At 42.9% G+C, this 10866-nt stretch overlaps 1 long non-coding RNA gene across 1 annotated transcript in view; it reads left to right on the forward strand.

Moving 5' to 3' along the window:
* The first annotated feature begins 593 nt into the window (after window positions 1-593).
* LOC113406871 overlaps window positions 594-10866 on the forward strand; it is a 28391-nt gene continuing 18118 nt past the window's right edge. Inside the window, exon 1 of the long non-coding RNA XR_003369893.2 lies at window positions 594-668. This is a non-coding gene — a long non-coding RNA (uncharacterized LOC113406871). The remainder of the gene's footprint in view (window positions 669-10866) is intronic.

Genomic DNA, 10866 nt, shown 5'->3' on the forward strand with positions numbered 1-10866 from the left:
CCCCCCCCCCCCCCCCCCGTAGTGTAGACCTAGCCTTAGACGTCCTTGTACCATCACCTGGTGGCAGTCTACAAATAGCACTTTGTTTCACAGCTGGACCTGCCACAACCTGATTGCATCCATGGGAATTGAGAGTGGTCAGTATCTTGCAGAATTGGGCCCAAATACCTTACTCAGTTTGACGTGAGGTGTCAAATATGCATGTGAAGTGACAGGCATTCATGGTATTGGTTAAACCAGTCCTACCTGAGCCAAAATCCCTCTTGCAGACAAGAATTTGGGAGCTTATGGAGTGAGAAAGGAAAATCCAAGGAAGAGTGAAACTAAAACCCAATGCTCTTTCCACCATTTTAACATACAAGCCCATTTCCTATTAGGGGTACTGGAGATGGCGGGGTTACAGTTTGGTTCAATGTCTTTCAGCAAATCCCCCTCCCCTTAAAAATTTGCCAGCACCGCTGTTTCCTGTTCTTTGTCAGGTAAGACTGTTTTGGGCACAATGTACCACTTTACTTTGTACCAGGAAAACCTCTCACTGAGCTCCTGTGGGAATCGCTGCAAAATCCTCTCAGTCCGTCCATTCCCTGACCAAAGTACTTCCAAAACATTCTGGGAAGACCTTCCAGATAGCCACGTGATTGTGCAGAAGCAGCAAAGTGCCCACTCTGGTAAGTCACTAGGGGAAGGACATTCATTCCTTGAGTAGTTTGTTGGGGGGGGGTTATGAAAAAGATCTTAACTTTACACAGCTCAAAGCAATTACTCACTATTCACACAATTGAATGGCATGTCTGTAATGGTGAGTTAGTGTGCAGCAAGCTCAGGTGTAAATCTATAGCACTCTAGTAGGCTGCGCGCTAACTGTCCGTGTGGGCACTGGTGCTGTGCACTAAACGTTTCTGGCTGCAGCAGCAAGGTTCACACAGACAGTCAGTACATGGCACACCGGAGTGCTGTAAATTTAAACCAAAGCTTGCCACGCACTAACCTGTCGTGTAGACAAGCCCTAATTTTTTGCAGTTATGACAATGGATTTCCCCCCATAGGAATTATAAAACTAGCAAAGATCATCTGCCCCCGAATAACTGACCTTTTCTGCTAAATCTTAGGCCCTAGGGCTTCTTTACATGGGGAAATTGACCAGTATACCTATAACAGATTAAGCTATTGCGGCCTAGCTGTGCCGGTCAATTTCCCTCTGTAGACAAGCCTTAAACCCCACCTTCCTGCATTTCTAACAAACCCCTAATTACCCTTCTTATCTAGAAACAAAATTAAGTGAAATCTGAATTTATACAATGTACATATTTATTGAGCTTCTTTTTCTAAAACAATCTTCCTCTTAAAATAAATAAGTCAGTACAGTGTCATTTAAAAGTCCTATGAGTGTAATGTTGTATTTACTGTAGTGTATCAATCAGCAACTAGATATCGCTGGGTGCGCTATAGAATTTCAGGCAGGCTGTGGTTTCCGGTGAACAAAGGAGACAAGGCTGGAACTCAACCTGAGTGGAAGCCTGTTTGTGTTTGTAGTTTGTATTTGTTCTCTTTAATAAATGCTTCCTGGTAAGATGCTCTGTGCTTGTATGCATCATGACAATGTGATTAAAAGTAGGAGGCCCAAGGTAAGGACAGATTTGGGACTCTTAATTTTTGGTCCACCAGCCGCAAACCATGTCTACACTAGGTAAAAATGCATCACAAGAAATCACTGTTTGGAATGCTTTGAGCTTTGTAACACTAGTATCAATGTCTTAGATCACCACCCAACAGCCACCCTAGATATTTTAGAAGTGTTGACTGTAACAGTCCTTTGCAAAACCTGGAGCAAACTGAAAATCTAGCTAAAGTTACAATAATTTCTTCTCAGTGGGTTTAGGAAGCCAGACGCATTTCATCTTCACTGATTTGGGTGATTCTCAGAACGCTGTATCACAGCATAGTTACATTTGGAAATTCCCCTTCTCCCAGCAACCGTGCTGGAGATATTGGTGTAGATTGTTCCTCAGTCCCAGAATGCACTGGTACAATTGTAAAGTGTGCAGTGCCTGGGCACATCAAGATGGTTGTCAAGACAGAGTAGCTGTGTGGAAGTGCTAAACCATTGCAGGGCAAGTATTGGACTAAACCATTCCATGCAGTCAGGGTCCTTGCAATGCTTTCCTTGCTCAGTAGTAGTAGCCATGTCATGAGAGAAAGGAGGGTAGGAGTATGCCAGAGCTGGTGAGCTGCTGTTGAGTACCCACTAGGAATTGACTGTATTGTGGTGCTCAGAGGATCTCTCTTACCCTTCTCTCACCAAAGAGTTATGTTGTATATTCATTTTCAGGTGCAGGGTGGGGCAGGGAATTAAAAGGCACAAACAGTAGCCCAAAGGTAGTGGGGTGGATGAAAGCTTGTCAGACCTCACTGAGGCTGACCTTGCTTCTTGCTTAAAAGCTCCCTTAGTTCAAACTCTTAACAGGGCAGTAACTGAGCCTGAAAGGAAGAGTGTAGGCTTGGATGCCTGAGGCTGTCTGCTGCAAAAAACAAAAAAAAAGAACCCGAAATGTTCCTGTCACATGACAATGGTAAAGCGTCACACAAAGAGCTACACTAACACTGACAAAGGCACTCTATTAGCATAAGGGAAATGCTGTTATCCTGAAAGCGCCTCTCTCTGCTTTTACTGTAGAGCACCTGAATACACTTTGCCACAGCTCCCCTCCTACCTGCTTGCCTCTACAGTTTAAATAAATCGTACATCCCCGCAGTGTCTTTTCCTGTGAGAAGCATAATCTAAGAATACACCATCTCTGTCTTGTTGTGCCAACTCCAGTTTTAAGCAGAATGTATTTCTCCCCCCGCCCCCCCCCCAAATCAATCTTATGTCCTATCCTGAGCAAGGACATTAGATAGACTCTGCCAAACAAACAAACAGGCTTTTTCAACAAGAGGAATTTCATGTATTCGCTGGCTTTAACCAACAAGATTCCTCTCCTCCCTGTGCCCCATATAGAATGTTTTGTTATCAAATACAAAACATGACACACAGAGTTAGAAATGCCACCAAGCTGGTTTTGCACAGACAATCCTGTTTTGACCTGGACAACCTGGTTTTTGACCCTCTTGGCCCAGGCTGGGTTGAGTCTCAGGCTGAGCCTACACAGTTGACTCTGTTCTGGATGTTTTAAATATTTTAATTTAATCTGCTAATGATTTTATTTTAGATACAGTACAATGAGTGCACTTAATAAGTTCATGGTGGGTCTAGAGATATTACTGGTTCCAACAAGGTTACCTTTATTTACTATTGAAAATACTGTTTGTTAGAGCCCACCATAACTCAAGAACTAGAAAGCAGTCTGTAAGTGGCCCCCCTGTACATTTGCCGAGCAGCTCAATATGCCCTGTAAGTGTCGCAGTTTCCCATCCTGTTGCAAGAGCCCTACCAATTTTCAAAGCGCGTATGAGGCATGTCTAGGCTGCCCTACTCTATGATTCCTGCCTGCCCCTGAAGCCATGAACTGCCAGAAGCAGCCTCTGCCTGTTTGCAGCACCACACCAGCTCGCCTGCTCTAAGCTCCAAAGGCAGAGAGTTGTGGCCATCAGTCCCCTAAAGTTGTTAGCAGCCTGCTCTCTCCAGTTGATACTTACTTATACTGTGGTGCTGGGTCCTTTCAGCTCAGCACTTCAGCTTCCCTAGTCTCGCTGTATTCTTCTTGTTCATGGATGACATAATAAGTGAGGAGTCCAGGGGGTGCTACGTGTGATGGCCTGGTTTGCACAGCCTTTGAGCTTGCACTAGCTTTGGTTGATGTCATGAAACTAAGCTTTTCTAGACCGATGCTTGGAGCCTCTCACACACAGATGTAAAGCCATAAGGTCTGCCCTCATGCAAAGCTCTGGCTTATGACCTTGGCCTTTCAGGTCACATTCAGCAGGAAGGAATCTACAACTGATCTTTCAGTCAGAGTGGAAAATGGGGAGCGTGCAGCACTGGGATGCTCAGTCAGTCAGGGCTGTATCTGGCTCTGTTCAAAGGGCCCTCTGTCACAATGTGCTTTCTGTCCACTTTCAAAGGCACTGGAGCCTTAAGAAGCAACACTCTGTTCTGTGGAGAAGGAATGTTGCCCTTCTGCCCCCATCAGATACTGCAGCTACAAAGGCATGCCCCACTGGGGCGTTCAGGACCGGAACTGTGGGAAGCGGCCAGCCCTCGGAGGTAGAGTGTGAGTCATTCTTCAAATAGTTAGAATGACACCACAGAGCTCACCCTGTCAAATTCAACAGCTACCACATGCTGGTATTAAGACACACCATACTATAGCCCAGCTTCACTATGGCCATGCTGCATGGCCACAGAGAGCCAGTTATTTGCAAGTTTCTCTTCTGCCATCCTGTTCACGCCCCCCCTTGTCCTGACCATCCCCCATCCCCCAAAAGCTCCTCATATGCCCCCTCCTTTATTTTATGCTGGGTGTGGGACTGGCTGACATAGGAGGCAGCAAACCTGCCTTTCTCAGCTGTCCACCAGCAGAGAGTTCCTTCACAGGAGAAATTCACGTAGCTGAAGTTGCGTAACTTAGATCAAGCCCACCTCCCCCCCAGTGTAGACCAGGCCTTAGACATTCTCTTCTGTTTTGAGATTTCTACTGGTCTGAGCCCCTCCATCCCATACATGCTGAACACCCCTGGAACCAGCGATGTGTACCCAAACAAAAGAGACTTAAGTGCAAGTGTAACCCACACACCTCCTGGGTGTGGTGTTCTGTCCCATCTAGTGGCACGGAGACCACTTAGAGAGAGATTAATGAGTTTACTCTACAGCCTTAGCTAGCAGCCAGTTGGCTTTTAGCTCATGCAGTAAAGGCTCATGCACTGAGGTCCCAGGTTCAATCCTGCCTGCTGACAACCAGGGTCTGTCGGCATTACACAGTCACTTCATCAACCTCTGAAATGCAGCTACCCTGAAGAGGAACCCAGCATGTAGCTACCAGGCGCACAATAAAACACAACACCACACCACCACACTTTAGGGAAATACACTGTATCCAATTAGAACTGTACGAGGAATTCAGATGGGCAGAAAGTAATTACCTAAATTAGAATATGTCCAAGGGATTAACACGCTTTATCATTCTGTGTATCTATTAACATTCTTTATCTACTATTGGTTGTTCCCATGGCAATAATGAAGAAATACTATTAAGCACAGTTTCCAGAACTGAACGAGATTTTTTTTCAAGCCAGTCATTTGAAATAAAAGCTTGTTTTCTGTCTTCATTTCCTCTAGTTTCAGCTCACCACTAATCTTTCAGATAGGCCTACAACATTTTAAAATCTTAAACTGCTACATCAAACATTTTTTTTTTAATTTCGTTTTACATGCCTGAATGAATCTTCAATTAGTGCCTAAAATAGTACATTTGGGGGGAGGAACAGCTTTTTCCACAGCAGGCCCATGACCCACCTGTAAAAAAGTATTCTGTCCATCTCATCAGCATAAGCCTTTCCTGTTTGGGGCTCCTATTCCTCACCTGCCTCAAAAGTGTGTTGTGAAGCTGTCTTAATTAGCCTGGTTACCTAAATGTTTCCTGTTCACTTAATACAGCTGTTGCCTGCTTCCTTTGGGCCTGTTTCCTATCTCCCCCCTTTCCTTTTTCTCTATCTATCCAGAACACACTCAGAGGCCAGCCCTGGAGATCTGCCATAGTGATACTATGCCAAAGTTGTACCAATTCTGAAGCCTGTGGCAACATTGCATGACATGGTACGTGTTGGAACATTGCCCTGTAAATTCGCCTGTGTGATTTTTGTCTGGGCAAGGAATGTGATCCCTGCAGCCAAACTACTTTGCGTGGTGATCTCATTAGTTCCCCTGAGCTATGCCATCGAAAGAAAATCTGGAGAGTTGAAGAAAGTAGCCGCTAGTATTTCAGTGGATGGCACACATTATTATTCGATTGCATCTAAAGTGTGCAAGGTCTTATTTGTGATTTATCAGACAGAATATCGAGGCTTTGTACTTAACAACGCAGTTCATTTTTAAAACTAGCTTCCGGTACAAGTTACTGCAATCGCCTAGAAACTAAGGGTGAAATCCTGGCCCCAGTGAAGGTGCAATGACATAACAAAGAGGACTAGAAGGCACATAGCTCTTCTCATAGTTTTATGGGACTGCTACAGACAAATAAAATCTTCCTTGCACCCATTAAAACATCATCCAAAACACGACAGCCTTGATAGTGTTGAGTCTGAAGCAGAACGTAAACATACGCTACTGGTAACACCACATGAACTAGCTGTCTTTGAGTGACCTTCAGAGTGGTAACACAACAGATCACATTCCTCATTATTATTGTTTTCAGCCGCCTCACTATAATTTCTAAACTACATGCCAGATAAGCAAAATTGCCTCCCTCTGAGTTGATTTTTAATGGCTTTATTTGTAAAGTAATAGGGTGACTGTTGGCATACATGAGTCTCATTCACATACATTGGTGCTAATTACAGGAGACTATATTGAGCAGCTATTCTTCAAGCACTTAATAGTCGTGATTAATGTGAAAAATTTTCCATCCTGCCTTGGAAATAATTACCAGCTAGGCTGATACGTTCTATTTATTGGTATAGCCAGGCTCATTTGAATATGCTTTAAATCACATTCAGGGTGAATCTGCTGGTGCATATAATCTGCTGTAAATGACCAGACTGATAGTGTGCGTTAAGGCGACAAGCGCCTCGCTTTAATGAAACAAGGTCAGTGAGGAAATATCTTTTATTGGACCAACTTCTGTTGGTGAGAGAGACAAGCTTTCGAGCTACACAGCGCTCTTCTTCAGGGGATTCAATAAAGGGAAAGATCCTAGGTTTCCAGCCTAATGAAAGGTGCCTCAGGTGTTAAAAAGTATAATTGCTAATGCTCTGAATTGCACTTTATGCACAGACTTTTACTCAGTGAGGTTGGAAAACTCTTTAAAGTGTGAATCACTCCATTCAGCTAAAAGCTTCTGTTCATTGTTTGCACATTAGAGTAAATAACATTTGATGACAGGAAAAAGATCATTTGCATCTCATCACCTGGGCACTCTGAATGTTTCTTTTCAATGATTCACTTATGGTTATGTCACAGGGGTTTTTTTATGCCTGTTTTACAACATACCATTTTTCTATGGTGGCTGTGGCCGGTCTTTTAATTAGCTCATCCTCTGAACGTTTGACGCTGCATGACATAGGTTATGGCTGTGTCTACGTTACGGACCATACAGCAGCACAGTTATACTGCTGCAGCTGCACCGCTGTCTGGTCTCCTGAGTTGCCGCTCTATGCTGGTGGGAGAGAGCTCTCTCCCCAGCATAATTACACCTCTCCCAACAAGCAGTGGTAGCTATGTTGGCGGGAGACACTCTCCCACCGACATAGCACTGTGCACACCGGCACGTTTGTCAGTGAAATTTTGTCAGTTAGGGGGTGCGTTTTTTCCATACTCCTAGACAACAAAAGTTTTGCCAACAAAAGTGCTAGTGTAGACAAAACCTGCAGCACTGTATGTGTCGACAGGTTTATACGCTATGGGAGCTAAACCGCATGCATGTGCTTTGCCATATGCTTATTTGTCACTGGCAGCCTTTTAAAACAGCCACGCTGATTACAGGACTGCCGTGGAATTACTGACAAGGCAAGAGCCTTGCTCATTAAAAATGGACTCGAGGAATATGGTTTGACCCAGGTCACCCATTCCAGATTATAATGCTGGACAATGTAGAAGTTGCTATTACTTTAATGTAGACTTCCTGTATAGGTACCATGTACCTATCTAGGTGCTTATATGGCTCCCCGCACCATTGCGTCTGAGCGCCTCCTAAGTGTTTATGGGTTTATCATCAGTTATGGCTAGGGGCTGTGCATTTGCACATATGCCGTGTAGTTGTGGGATTACAGGGACGTTAACAGATTAGAAAATATAAAAGGCCAAATTCCACTTCCATCTGCACTGAGGTAAATTGGAGGGAACTTTGTTGACTTTCAGTTCTGTCAGTGCAGCTGACAAGCTGTCATGGGCCTGCCCTTGAGAGGCTCTGCTGCTTCTCACCCACCGCCTGGGAGCTGGGGGAGAGGACCACGAGGTCCTTGTGGCCCCAAAAAAGGGAGCTTGTGTCCCTAGAGGTAATGACTCCAATAGAGTTACTCTGTGTTGGGGCCCAGTCGGAAATGTGCTGAGCACCATCAATTTCCAGTGTAGTCAGACTGGAGGTCAGGACGCTCAGCACCTAACAGGATCAAGCCCCACATAAGTACAACTTTCCCTATCTATCACCCCAATCCTGCATTATGATCTCCATGTGCACCCTGCTGTGGCTGCAGGAAGCCCAGTAAAAATAATAATACCTAGCTGTTCTCTTTTCATCCCTGGATCTCACAGTGCTTTACAAAGGAGGACAGTATCATTATCCTCATTTTACAGATGGGGGAAACAGAGAGGTGAAGTGACTTGCCCAAGGTCACCCAGCAGACTAGTGGCAGAACTGGGAAACGAACCCACATCTTCTGAGTTCCAGTCTAATGTCTGGCTGGTCTGAAAACAAGAATTCCATTTTGTGAAAAATGGTGAGGTTTTAAAATATGTTGTTGTTTAGAACAAAATTGAGACCTTTAAAGAAAAAATTCTGAAAAAACAAGAGAGAGAGAACTGACATGAAAAACACCGTTATAAAAGTGCTGTCAAGCGATTTAAAAAATTAATCGTGATTAATCGCGCTGTTAAACAACAATAGAATACCATTTATTTAAATTTTTTTGGATGTTTTCTACATTTTCAAATATATTGATTTCAATTACAACACAGAATACAAAGTGTACAGTGCTCACTTTATATTTATTTTTATTACAAATATTTGCACTATAAAAAACAAAAGAAATAGTATTTTTCAATTCACCTAATACAAGTACTATAGTGCAATCTCTTAATCATGAAAGTTGAATTTACGAATGTAGAATTATGTTAAAAAAAACCTGCATTCAAAAATAAAACAATGTAAAACTTTAGAGCCTACAAGTCCAATCAGTCCTACTTCTTGTTCAGCCAATCGCTCAGACAAACAAGTTTGTTTACATTTGCAGGAGATAATGCTGCCTGCTTCTTGTTTACAATGTCACCTGAAAGTGAGAACAGGCATTTGCATGGCACTGTTGAAGCCAGCGTCACAAGATATTTACATGCCAGATGCACTAAAGATTCATATGTCCCTTGATGATTCAACCACCCCATTCAAGTTCTGCTTGATAACGATCCAAAGCAGTGTGGACTGACACATGTTCATTTTCATCATCTGAGTCAGATGCCACCAACAGAAGGTTGATTTTCTTTTTTGGTGGTTTGGGTTCTATAGTTTCCGCATCAGATTGTTGCTCTTTTAAGACTTCTGAAAGCATGCTCCACACCTCGTCCCTCTCAGATTTTGGACGGCACTTCAGATTCTTAAACCTTGGGTCAAGTGCTGTAGCTATCTTTAGAAATCTCACATTGGTACCTTCTTTGGATTTTGTCAGATTTGCAGTGAAAGTGTTCTTAAAATGAACATGTGCTGGGTCATCATCCGAGACTGCTATAACACGAAATATATGGCAGAATGCGGGTAAAACAGAGCAGGAGACATACAATTCTCCCCCAAGGAGTTCAGTCACAAATTTAATTAATGCATTATTTTTTTAACAAGCGTCATCAGCATGGAAGCATGTCCTCTCGAACAATGGCCGAAGCATGAAGAGGCATATGAATCTTTAGTGCATCTGGCTTGTAAATATCTTGTGACGCCAACTACAACACTGCCTAGCGAACGCCTGCTCTCACTTTTAAGTGACATTGTATTAAGAAGTGGGCAGCATTATCTCCCATAAATGTAGACAAATTTATTTCTTTTAGCAATTGGCTGGACAAGAAGTGGGACTGAGTGGACTTGTAGTCTCTTAAGTTTTACGCTGCTTTGTTTTTGAGTAAAGTTATGTAACAAAAAAAACTACATTTGTAAGTTGCACTTTCATGATAAAGAGATTACACTACAGTACTTGCATGAGGTGAATTGAAAAATACTATTTCTTTTGTTTATCATTTTTACAGTGCAAATATTTGTAATAAAAATAATATAAAGTGAGCACTATACACTTTGTATTCTGTGTTGTATTTGAAATCAATATATTTGAAAATGTAGAAAAAATCCAAAAATATGTAATAAATTTCAATTGGTATTCTATTGTTTAACAGTGCGATTAATCGCAATTAATTTTTTTATTCGAGATTAATTTTTTTTAGTTAATCACGTGCGTTAACTGCGATTAATTGACAGCCCTACTTTATTCACATGCAATCACTTTAAAAACTATTTAAAATGTTATGGAATTACAATATATGCACAAAAAGATATGAATAAAATAAATCAAAACTCATCTTAAGTGAACATTAAACATGGATCACTAAAGTATCATCATGACCAAGTTCACACAAAGTATTGTTAACACACCAAGTCAACTGACAAGCATCCAGGTTGCAAGTCGATCTATAAAAGGTGTAATCAATCTGCAGCCGGGCCACGATCAGTGCATGGAACAGTCCGAGCACGTCACACTGCTCTACCCCGGCCACTCTGTTCTGGTGAGATTTCAAAATCGCTAATTTTGCCTGACCAGCAAAACATTAGTCTGGCAGCAGGGCCGGCTCCAGGCACCAGCTTGCCAAGCTGGGGCGGCCACTCCAGAGAGGGGCGGCACATCCAGCTATTTGGCGGCAATTCGGCGGACGGTCCCTCACTCCCGCTCAAAGCGAAGGATCTCCCGCCGAATGGCCGCCGCAAATCGCGATCGCGGCTTTTTTTTTTTTTTTTTTTTTTT

This window comes from Terrapene carolina, unplaced genomic scaffold, assembly GCF_002925995.2.
Source record: "Terrapene carolina triunguis isolate 2854851 unplaced genomic scaffold, T_m_triunguis-2.0 Scaffold142, whole genome shotgun sequence".
Classification (NCBI taxonomy): Eukaryota; Metazoa; Chordata; order Testudines; family Emydidae; genus Terrapene; species Terrapene triunguis.